At 45.0% G+C, this 12,468-nt stretch overlaps 1 long non-coding RNA gene across 6 annotated transcripts; it reads right to left on the bottom strand.

Annotated features, from left to right (window-relative positions):
* Positions 1 to 347: 347 nt before the first annotated feature.
* Positions 348 to 12,078, bottom strand: LOC111813744. 6 transcript variants are annotated; one of them, XR_002818917.1, is made up of 4 exons: positions 11,898 to 12,078; positions 9,448 to 9,683; positions 2,025 to 2,131; positions 348 to 436 (listed from the first exon to the last, which is right to left on the bottom strand). It is a non-coding gene; the product is annotated as an uncharacterized LOC111813744 (long non-coding RNA). The 6 variants fall into 6 exon arrangements; XR_002818914.1 differs by lacking the exon at positions 348 to 436 and adding an exon at positions 962 to 1,238; XR_002818913.1 differs by lacking the exon at positions 348 to 436 and having other exon boundaries at positions 1,928 to 2,131.
* Positions 12,079 to 12,468: the final 390 nt, after the last annotated feature.

The following is a 12,468-nucleotide window of genomic DNA, read 5'->3' as shown; positions in this document are numbered from 1 at the left end:
ATGTATGTGGGGGGGGAGAGATTACTTTGGGCTTAAATTTGATAGAGGTTAAAAAGAAAAACTATTTCTAGGTTAACTATTGCTTTGCTGTGCACATTTGTGTGTGAGGAGGAGGGTGGATTTCAAGGGTCACATTTCAATATGTGAGGGAAACACACAAGTAGGCTTAAGAAAACCCAGTCTCAAGTTGGGGATGATCTGACCTCCTCTAAATTCCATCAGGGAACTATGTCAGGAATATAGTAAATATTTTCTGGGTAGCTGCACCATGCTAGCACTGTGCTATTAGAAATATACAAATGAATAAAGTGTCAGGCCCCTGTAGGAGCTCAGTGTAAATCTACTACACGATCCTGTTATCTTGGCTCCATCTGTACTCTTCCAGAGCTACACAACCAAAAATACCATCCCTTGCTCAGGATGACTCTCTATTTATCTAAGGAGGAAACATAGATCTAGAAGTTAGAATAATAATTTTGCTGACCAACTACTGGAAATAGCATCTTCTAACCTGGGGTAACTCATTTCTCAGTATAATTAAACTTATCAGAAAGAGTTGCCAAGTTGTTTTCTTTATTCTAGATTAGGAGAAGACCCTGTTTGACTCAGGTGAAAATTAAAATCTATGGAGAAGGATGGGCCAGATAGTTCAGTGGACTAAAGTGCCTGCTTAGGCAGAGCACAGTGGCTGGGGTTCAATCCCCAGCCTGCTGCGCTGGCCCCGCCCCAGAGGTGTGCTGAGATGGTGATTGAGACTGGGCGTGGTGGTGCATGCCTGTAATCCCAGCACTTGGGAGGCTGAAACAGGAGGATCACTATGAGTCTGATCTATGTAATGAGACCCTGTACTAAATACAAAAAACACAAACAAACAAACAAAAATCTATGGGGATTGTTGTCAATGCTCCATACTGTTTAATAAAGAGGAAAGAGGCTAAATTGATGTCAGGTTTGGCCTGTCTGTACCTTCAAGTCATTTCAACTTGCTTTCACACACAACTTTATTTTAATTAACTTTGCAGTGCTGAGGACTAAGTCCAGAAGCTTCTGCATCCTAGGCAAGAACTACAACTCCAACCCCCTGAGTTGCTTTCAACATTTCATGGCAACACTATGACAAAAAAATAGCATGTTCTTCGGGTGATGTCTTGAGGAGAGGAAATCACAGCAGTGAGAACAGGTCTGATTCATGCCCAGGCCAGAGGCAGGGTCAAAGGTTATGGTCATTGAAGTCCTCTCTGCAGAAAGGGTACAACAGAGAAAATGAAGGAAGTTTCTCATTGCAGAGGTGTCCAGTTAGGTAAAGAAGTGAAAGACTGCACTATCACCATCTTGCTATGAAGTAGGAACATGTAATGAATCATGACAACTCAAGTCACCAGGAGGTAGACATAACCTGCCTCCTGATAGAAGAGCATCTCACTCCTACAAAGAATTCTTGCCCAGCAGTCCACCTGGGGTCTACCCTCTAGATGTGGTTACCACCAGCCTCTAAGCAACTTGGGCCAGGATATATGATGCAATCTATAAAATACAGGATGTAGGGAACTCAATGCAACAAGTGATCTAGTTGTTCCAACAAATGAGTGGCAAAGAATAAAAAAATACAGGAAAAAAATGGAAGGGACAACCTACAGCTTAAAGAGGCCCATCCACCACTTATGCTGCAGGACTTGTTTTGTAAAAGACCTTAACTCATATAGATCTTGATTTGTACTGAGTATAAAAACACATGTGCACACATGTGTACTCTAGTTTATAAAGTTTGGATTAGTACTGGATATTGATGGTGCTTATGGACTCTTACTCATTTTTAAGGTTTTTATTCATTGTCTGAAATTGTGCTGATCTTTAAAAACACAATATTTATAGATATGGAAGGAATGGCAAGTGAGGAAGTAAGCTTTATAGTCAACCTGTCTTATAGGATTTAAAGCAAAGATTTATTAAAGAGAAGCTTCTGCTTCTGATGCATTTTATGCAGGACAGAGCCTTGAACTTGAAAATTTCTGAGCCTGTGGTACCTGAGATATCCACTTATCAGCAAAACAGGCCATTTGACACAAAGGAAGCAAGCAGAGCCTGATTCTGGAAGCTCCTTCTGGTTGTCTATTTCTATTGGGCTTTGATCCTGTGAAAGACAGAAAAGAGAAAAGTTCATTTTTCTCAGAGCTAGTGTTGTGATAAGCTTTACTCCACAAAGCAAACAATGTTGGTGATTATAGAGAATAGAAGCTTTGCTGTTCAAGAGACGAGATGAAAGCAGGAAACTCCTTCCGAACAAGAAGTTGCTATGTGACATCCACCCACTAGAGGGGATCTTACAGGGCAAGGAGGAGGAGGAGGAGGAGGGGGAGATCAGCCACTGTTTACTGAACTCTTAGCCACTGTGGGCTGTCTGGCATCACCCATATGACAATTCAGTGAAGATGAGATGGGCCTGACTACACCTTAGGGAGCCTGGAGAAACCAGAGCACTGAGTAACTTCCTCAAGGTCAAAGTGGCAGAGCTGGGATTCTCCTTGGAGTCTGAAGCTGTTTTATCTAATAAAGCACTGCCTACCTAGGCAGGTGGCTGAAGAGAGGCAAGAAATATCTCCAGAGAGGTAGAGCGTGGGGCTCAGGTATGCCTAAAACTGGCATGATAAGACAAAGTGTCCTTTTTCCCCTTTCTGATTAGTTTTTCTAATAACTTCTCTCAACATTTCACTATGATCACCCTTCTCTTGCCCCCCAACTCATCTACCCCATCCCCAGGTCCCCCCAGGAAAGCCATGCAGTCATTCAGTAGGGACATGTTTGTCCTCCGGCTCATGAGTGATATCCACTAGATTTTTGCATGTAAGTTCAAAAGGGTGAAGCACCTCTCATCTTCCAACATAGGTCTTTGAGTGGGATCCTTCTCTTTCCAAATTTTAAGGATCATTTAAAATTAATTTTACTATTTTTAAATAAATAGGCTCATCTTGTTAAAAATTATTTTTCTGGTAATGAGGCACAGAACTTTTAATTTTATTTTTAGCATCCTCTGGCTTTCTGAATCCTTACTGAGTCTCAATTCTCTCAGCAATAGATTTCTTTTTTAAAATTATCTGTTATAATTCTCAAATATATAAGGAATATATACTCAAGAACAGGCTTACAAAAGACTTGTCAACTGCAAAGGGATTGCCAGCTAGGGTAGAAAACTCCTTTATTTGGGATGGATGAGATCTTGATTTATGATTGGCAGATGGTCTCCTCTCAAGGACAGCAGGGACACAGTTTCTAATAGAAGTAACATGTCCTTGTGGGGGGAAATGAGCTCCAGTCTGTAGCCCGTCACAGATGGTGAGGGCAGCTCTTCATTCCTCCATGCCTGGCTCAGTGTGACAGCTGAGTGTTTTAATAAGTGACTATACCTCAGACCCTGTCAGCCACCCAGAACACAGAGGTTTAATTGCACTCTCCCCCTTAATCCCACTGCTAAAAACAGCCAAAGCCCAGAGGCCTTGAGGCTCCTTGTTAGAACTGAGCCGGGATCTGGTTACAGTTGAGACATTCTGGAGGGTCTCATGTTCCCCGTTGTGGGCCTGCAGGAGCCAGGAGCTTCAGGCAGCACTAGTTATTTTTATATAAGATACTGTAGGCTTCTCATAATGGTGAGAAACATGAAACCCTTGCTCCTGGGTACGAATTGGTCTGCTCTGTTTTACATCAAATGAGATATGGCTCTCTTCTAGCAGCCATGGGAAGGGCTAGGAGAGGACCAACACCAGTTTGCTGAGAAAAGAGGCATCACAGATAAAGAAAACGTAGCACAGTCAGGGGTCCCCATGTGGCCTTCTAACCCAAAGGACAGTAAAGAACATAGAAGTACCCAGGTAACAATAATAACACTAAAACCATCTGGTAGTAGGTGTGAGAGGAAGGTGACAGGTGGTGTGGTTTCATAGTCAAAGGCCAAAAGAAAGGTGATGGCTTTTGCAGTGCTTTGTGCCAACAGATGCTCACTATTATTCACATGAAATTCCTAGTAGGAAAAACGAAGTGCTGGGCGTATCTGCTGCCTATGAGGGAAGGACGCTCTCTCTGAGCCAGCTGCTGGCCTCCATACATCAGTGACTAAGGGAGAATAGCAACAGAGGAATAACCCCAAAGGGGTTCTTTATGAATGTGAGAACAGTTCTAGCCATGAACTTGATTTTCTTGGCTTTCTGGAACAAGTGCAAAGGCACTGCTGGCTCTTAAGTCATACAGGCTTATAAGTCTAAGTGAGCATCAGTTATCTGAAAGGAGGCCCTTGGGGCAAGGTGCTGTCCTATGAAGGCCGGGGGCTGCTGGCGCAAGCCCAGGGATTCCTCCACCACCCCAGATTTGCAGCTGGAAGTTTCAGCTGCATGATTCCTTATACCTGTGTTCCTGCATCTGCCATTTAACCACTGTCTACCATATGTCCAAGCTCAGAGGATGGGAGAAGCAAAGGTTCCCAAGAAAGCTACATCAGAAAAAGGGGGACAAGAGTGCATATGGTAAAGCCCCAAGGCTTAGGGTAAGGAGGTCAGTAGGGTGGGAGGAGGGACACATATTTCCAAATAAGGTCCAGCTTCAGGTCTGGGCAAGATGAGCATCCGGCAGCAGCTGTGCCTGTTTTGGGCCTGGGGGTCTCTGTCCCAAGGGCAACAGGTGTTGAAACTCAAAGAGCAGGTCATTAATACATGAGCATTTATTTTGAGGGCATCCTGGCATCATCCCCAGGGGCAAAAGCCAGTCTTTGAATTATTTGTCTCCAGTTAAAAACATAAAATATCCTACGTATTCTGTTTCTATCTCCTTCAAGAGACAGGACCTCGAAACAGGAGACAGGGATATTCAGTGACCAATGGCACACGGAAGTGCCCACCACTTCTGCATCTTCCTGCCACATCCACTGTGCCCCCCTCAGAAGGGGCCAGATGGGCGAGGCCAGCTAGGCTGGCCCTAAATCTGGAATGGATGCTTTTAGCCATGAGGGACTCTGAGGTCTGTAGGTCTCTTCCACCTCCATTCCCAGAACAGCTCCATAAGCTGAGATGTACATTCCAGACTGAGCCCAGGGACATTTCCATTGTCTGACCAGCTTGGTGCTGGGCAGGGTTTGTGCCTACTCAGTTTTGGCTCCCTCTCGACCTTCTCCAAATTCTGTCTTGTCTTACAATCCTGCACGTCCTGTGTCTTTTGTTCACTGTCTGAAATATGGGAAAAGAGAAGAACACAGACTTATTTCTTTGTGGCTCCCAACATCTTTGTAAGAAAATATTAATAAGAGTTCTATCCTTTGAATCATCCCGAGTTCCTGAGATAAAAAGACAATTTGAATATTAATCATTACAGAAAAAGGAAGAAGCAATTTTGACAGGTCTCTTTCTGTATTTTGTGGCTTCATGGACACTCTGTGGATTTTAAATGCTAGTGATGCAAAGATCCTATGACTTATGCTGTTACATGGGTTACAAACCACATGGCCCAGAAGAGTATACAAACATTCCTCGACCTGGGATTTTTCTGCTGGATAAACCCTTGGTAGATTGAAAATCTCTGAAGCTGAAGATGCATTTAGCACATGAGAACACGGTAGCTTAGCAACACAGCCCACTGTGAAGCATCAAGCTCTCCCTTTGTGATTGTAGGGCTGCCTGGAAGCTGCAGCTCGGGCTCAGTGCTTGCCCACGATCATGAGAGTATCGCATGGCACATAGCTGACTGAGGAAAAGATCTAAAGCACAAAATTCAAATTATGGCTTCTGTTGAATGAATACCATCTCCACACCACTGTAATTGAAACATCATATACCAAAGACTATTTGCCTGTCAGCAAAGGACACTTTCCTCAGACCACTGCATGGCAGCAAATGTGACCCTCCTTTGCTCTCCTGCCTGGCTACCTCCACTTGCTGAAATCCTAACACCCCTCAGGGTCCCTGGGTCCTTCCCAACCACCAGAAGCCATGTCTCATCCTTTGTAGACCTTTCCAGAACACTTTAAATATCTCCTCTACTCTCCCATGTAGCAGTTGCAACTCACTGTCTCTCTGATGTGTCCCAGTTTTTACGTACCTCGGGAACTTGTAGACACACACACAAACACACAAACTGAGAGCATTTAGGCAGTTGTTAGGACACTGAAAAAGGAATGAGAAAATCTGGGCTCCAGTCTTAATTTTACTTCCAGTTTCTTTCATAACCCCAGGCAGCTTGCTATCTAGAAATTAAGATTCCTTACCTGAGAAAAAGAGAGGTCAGCATGTGTTAAGGGTTCCTAAATCCAGCGGGACATCAACAGTGCTTGGTGTTCTTTTTTAAAAACCGATAATGTAGATCTCCTCAAAGATTCTAATTCAGTAGTTGGGCTGGAGCTTGGGAATCTCCATTGAAAGGCCCTCTGCTGATGGTGGTGACACGCTTGTCTGCCTAAGGATACCCTGTGCCTAAGGATATACACTCTGAAGAGTAGCTGGGTTTTATTTTTTATTTTTGTATTAGTTTTTAGGGAAGGGTCTACAAAGTGTTCAGAATCTCACTACTAGATCCAACTTGTAGTAATCCATCTGTTTACAGTCTCCCAAGAGCTGGGATTACAGGCACATGCCACCATGCCCAGTCTCAGTTGCCATCTCAGCATTCCCCCAGAAGCAGTGCTGTCATGATAGGCCTGGGGATTGAACCCCCGGCCCCTATGCACAGGCACTTTAATCTGCTGAGCTATTTGGCCGGCTCTAAGAGTAGCTGTTTGGAAGGCAGATTCCTAGCCAGACATGGTTGTTACATACGTGCAATTCCAGTACTCTGAGAGGCTGAGGCAAACAGATTCCAAATTTGAGCCCAGCCTGGAGGACTTAGCAACTTTGCAAGGTCCTGTCTCAAAAAACAATTTTTTTTTTAATAGCTGAGAATGTAGCTCAATGCAAAGACCCTGGGTTCAACCCTCAGTACTGGAAAAATAAATAAAACAGATTTCTGGACCCCAACCCAGACCTACTAAGTGGAACTTTCCAGCAGAGAGATCTGATAACTTGTGCACCTAGCCAGCACTCCAGGTGACTTGTCACAAAGTTGGCCTGGGAAACAAAGCCGCCCAAGCCTGGCAAGATTGTGTCCACCTGGAGGTGTGTCAGAAGGGCTGAGTCTCAAGCCTTTCCTTGTGCTACCCGAGTCCGAATCTGCATTCTAACAAGAGTCCTAGTGCCTGTGGCACACTGGTTAAGGAAGTTTGGGCCACGGCCTGTGGTTCGCAGAAGCTAACAAGCTGCAGAGCCTGCTGGAAGGCTTATTGATAGCAAACCACATTCCTGAGCTCTGCCCTCCCATTTCTGATTCTCAGGTCTGGAGTATCCCTGGTGACACTGATGCTGCTGATAGGGGACCATATTTCAAGAACCAGACCTTATGGGTTCTCTAAAGGCTTTTATTTCCAGGCATGAAAACTTTTCTCCCTTTTTTCACTCATTAATCTACTTGGATGCTTGCCAATCCTCTTCACCCACCCTCAGTGTGTAAACTCCTATGAACTAATTACAAGTGTAACTGTTGAGGTGCTATATTGTTTGGCAAAGACTGTAGTTGTTGTAAAAGTTTCCAAAAAGTCAAAATGTGGAGGCTGGGTACGGTTGTACAAAAGGAGACATCCTCTCCTCCTTTCCCTTGCCTCTGCATGAATAAGGTGGGAGATGTAGTTCCTGAGAGTGTCACTTTAACAGGATTAAGAAAAAATTATTTTAATGTATTTAGTTGTTACAGGGTCTCACTACACAGCTCAGACTCATAGTGATCTTCCTGTTTTCAGCCTCCCCAGGGCTGGGATTACAGGTGTGCCCTGGGGGCAGGGCTGGCACAGAATGTGGTCCCTGTACTTACCTAAGCAGGTACTTTAGTCTACTGAGCTATCTTGCCAGCCCAAGAGTGCCACCTTAAAAGCCCCCTTGACAAGATTGTGCTTTGTTGCTCTTAGAAGCAGGATTTTTTTCACCCTTGTCCCCAGAACTCGAGGGTTGGGCACAAGCAGCTGAAAAGTACGGGAGCTAGAGACACTGTCTACCTTCTTTGCTGAGGGTACAGAAGGTGCTTCAGGACAGACTGCTTCAAAATCACCCCACTGCCTGGGACTGTGCTAAAACTATCACAGGAGCCACCAGGGAGATAGCGGTCTAAGCACCTGCCTTACAAGCACAAGGACAAGGTTTCATCCTTGTTACCACATGCCATGCCAGTCCCAAACTGAGCTGGCCACTGAAACTGGGTGTGGTAGTACCCACCAGTAATCTCAGCACTGGGGAGGCTAAGACAGGAGGATCACTGTGAGTCCAAGGTGCATAGCAAGATCCTGTACCAAACAAATAATTTTTTTTTTAAAAGATTTTTAAAAAAACAATCAAAAAACCTGTCACAGGAATTTCCTCTTATGATTGTACCCAGCCTGCTCACACGGGACCTCCCTGCACATGTGCTTTCTGGGTCTCCCCAAGGCCTTGTATAAGTGCCCACTGGTGTCTCCCACCTCAGCTCTAGGACATTTCTGTGGCTCGCCTGGCATCAAATTTCACACCATAGCACTAGCCTTCCACTAGGTGGCACCACCACTGTGCTAGATGCCACAAGTGCCCAGCAGTGTCTCACGGCAAGAGCTAAAGTTCTTTAGGTGTGAGCCAGCTCTGGTAAAGTGAATGAAAAGTAGAAGCTCTCTTCTGCACTTTGCTGGGCCTTGCCAGAGAAATCCAGAGTGGCACTGTGCCATAATGGAGTTTAGGCAAAAAGAAAAGCTAGTAATAAAGATCTTGTCCAAATTTAAAAATTAAAAAAATAAAAAAAAAATTTGTTCATCATGATATATATATATATATATATATATATATATATATATATATATATATATATATATATATATATATATATATATATATATATATTGGTGTATGTGCCTGGCCCAGCCCTGGGTGCAGTGCTGGTGTGGCATGTGGTGTCGGGGATCAAACCGTGGTCCCTGCATGCTTGCCTATGCAGGTGCTTTAGACCACTGAGCTATCTCACTGGTCCCATCATGGAATTTTTTGCATTTTAATTTTTAAAAAAATATTGCAATACAGTGTGTTTAATGTAACATTTTTAGCCAAGAGGGGCATGCCTCGCTCAGCACTTCAGCCTAGCAGTGTGGTTCATGTCCCATTTTTTTGAAGCCCTGTGGCCAGAGCTGTTCCTGCTCCCCCTAGGCTGAGGCAGCTTCCATGACCTGGGAAAGAGGCTTTGCGCAGGAGCTTGAGTCATCTCAGGATAAATTCTCTCCAGGAGGCCCCTTCTCCCTGTGAGCCCACTTCTGCTAGCCTATACCCCTACACCTCCTAAAAGTCTCAAATGCCAGACTGCCACCACCTAGCCATACCCCCCCAAACCCCTGCTAGTAGGAGAGAGTTTCCAGTCCCCAGCTCAGCACATTACCCTGTCTTCTAGAGCATTCCTGTGTCCTCTGCATGTAATAACTAGATGTAATTCTTTTCCTGAGGGACATAAATGCTGATCATTTCTCACATGCTCTATTTAAGTTGCCATTTCCTCTCTCCTTGTCTTAAGGAACTTTCATAACTTCCTCTTCTTTAAGGAGCGAGTAGTCCCTGAAGTTCCAGGTGACACCTCTCTCAGTGGTCCCAGTTACTTTCCATGGGCCCAGGCTCCCTCTGCAGAATGCAGTGAGAGTACAGCTGCCCACTGAACCAATAAAGATTACAGGGCTCCAGCGCACAACCACGGTAATCTCTCCAACCTGGGCTGAGAACCACCTGGGAGAGCTTTTCAATATCCTGATGCCTACCACGAGGTATGGCGCATGCACAGTGGCAGCTACTTGGGAGGCGGTGGCAGGAGGATTACTTGAGCCCAAACAGCACCATAAGTGCCTGCCTGGCAAGTGCAAGGTCCTGAGTTGGATCCATGGTACCATAAAAAAAAAAGGAATAAACATAGCTCCCAAGTCACACAAGACCAATAACATCAGAATCCTTGAGGCACAGCCCCCAAGCATCAGTTATATATAACACCCCAAACCTCCAGCTGAGAACAATCCGCCCTCAGTGAGAACCTGGGCACCAAAACCAGGCTGGGGTGCTATCAAGGCTGCCACCTACAAGCAGGAGGAGAATGGACCGCGGATGGTACTTCTGTTGTTTTACAAATACAGTTTCATAATGAGCGTGTATTACTTCTCACTATACATATTTTAAATGTTAGCCGAATCCTGTCTGCACTGCCATGGAGAGGCAACCAGGAAGGAAGATGCTGGCTCCCACAGATAGAATCACGAGCTGGTGCACAGCAGTCCAAGAGGCTTTGAGGCTCAAGTACCCAAGCTTCTCCCATGTCTGGTTGTCCTGCCCCCAAGACGTCCCACCTCCACAAGCCCACGTGCCCACCAATGGAAGTGCTGCTGAAGTCCACCTTGATGCCTCCACTCCCAAGTGGTGCCACTCTCCTTGGAGCCACACTCAGAATAAAACTCTCCTGGCCTTTCAAGGGTCACCAGATGGCCATTGCATCCATGAACCCGTGTCCTGTCCAGATGAGGAGCTCCGATTGCTGGGTCCGCCCCCTCTTTCCCAGTTGATCCTGCTGCCCCTTCCTTCTCCATGTGCTAGATTGGCAACACCCCCAGGATTTAGCTAACATTTAAAAAATACATAGAAGTAACGTATGTTTGTTAGAAGACTATAGTTGCAAACCATGAAACCGAAATGCCTTGTTCGCCTGTCCTTCCTCCTCTCATTCTCACTGTCCTGGGGTCAAGAGTGGGGTAGGGAGGTGCTGTGAACACAGACCTGAATGTCATACTTGCTGTGAGACTTCTTTCTGAGCCTCAGTTTCCTCATCTGTAACAGGTGAATAACTATAGTAGCTTTCCTAGAGGATTAATGGCATGATACAATAACTTGCCTAGAAAAATACTATCTATAATAATGGCAGTTCCCAAAGGCTGACTGAATTATCTCAGATAATTGCTAGAGCCAGACAAAGGCATGAAATACTCTGACTTTTCTTGTTTATACCGCTCGGATCACATGAGAACTGGGTTCAAGGGATTAGTAAAAATAGTCCCAAAGCCCAGTTGTTGAAAGCAGCCTCTTAGAAATGGTACACCAGAGGCTCCCAGCCCCCTTTTAAATCAAACTGCACTTGATGGAGATTGCCACTGCCACCAGAGGGCAGTGTTGGGTCACTGGTAAGGGGGAATGACCAGCATCCCAGGAAAGCCTCTGAGGAGGCTGCTTCTGTTCACGCCAAATGTCTCATGCCTGGAGTTTTCAGTGTGCTAGTCTGCTCCAGTCTGAAATGGGCAGTCTCCAGGTGCCGTGTCATAGAGGTGGGGGCATCCAAACCCCTTCCCAGTGACCACTTGCAATTCACTTAAATATGGCTGAGCTCAGATTCTGCTCTGGTCCCACAACAGGTCTTCTGTGTGACTGTGCTCCTCTCTATTCATGGCTGCACCTGTAGGTCACACGTCAGGCACTATCCTACTTTCCATCCCTTCCCTAGCCTAAGTCAGGTCCCACCAAGGGGTAGTTTCTCTGTCCTAGATGGAACTTCCTTGGTTCCTCCAGATCCACAGTGAACCCAGGTACTCCTAGGAAGGATGCATATACTTCCTAGATTTTCTTGACAATACAGATAATAAAACAAGGACCCCAATCACAAATTCCTGGAACATAGTCCAGGGTAGACCCTGCCATGCTCTCTCAGCCAATTTGAGAATGGTGCCAACATGCATCCTGCCAAGCTGACTTGCAACTTCAAACAATGCCCACAGGACACGACCAGAACCCAGAACTGGGACAGTGCAGCCAATCAGACTCGTGCTCCTCATCTCATTCCTACAGAGAGGTAAAGAAAGTACTTACAGAGACTCTACTTTCCAGGACCACTTAGATGCAAATGCTTTCCCTCTATTAAACACTGAGAAGCTCATGGTCTTGGCAGACACAGGTGCCCTTGACTTAGGGCCTGTACCACCTGGCCTCGAGGTTAGCAGTTGAGAATGTTTTGATTATGTGTACTCACCAAGGAGAATAAGGAAAAGTGTTCTTGTATGATTATGCAATTTTAGAGAAAGGGAAGCTGATAGGGTCCTTGACATGAGGGCTACAGACTATTTTAAGAAAGAGGAGAGGAAGGATACAAGGAATCAAAGGCTTTAATACTACTTAAACCAGAGAGATCACACAATCCTTGTGGGGGATTTATTGCTCAGATGGAATTTTTTTTCCTTTTTTTTTCAAAGTTTTATTGATAAACAGCAATGAGACAGTTTCAAATCAAATCGGAAGTACAGTTTCAACAAATAATACACTGCATATATACTTCATAGTGGTTAATTGCTGTACAAGAAGTGGACTTGTGATCCTATTTACAAACACCATTAGAACAAATCATTCTATTCATTAAGAGAATGCAACTATATATCTATCCTAA

Source organism: Octodon degus, unplaced genomic scaffold, assembly GCF_000260255.1.
Source record: "Octodon degus isolate 3935 unplaced genomic scaffold, OctDeg1.0 scaffold00219, whole genome shotgun sequence".
NCBI classification, from domain to species: Eukaryota; Metazoa; Chordata; class Mammalia; order Rodentia; family Octodontidae; genus Octodon; species Octodon degus.
Note: the sequence above shows the minus strand (reverse complement) of the source record. Positions and strands in the feature narration are given on the sequence as shown.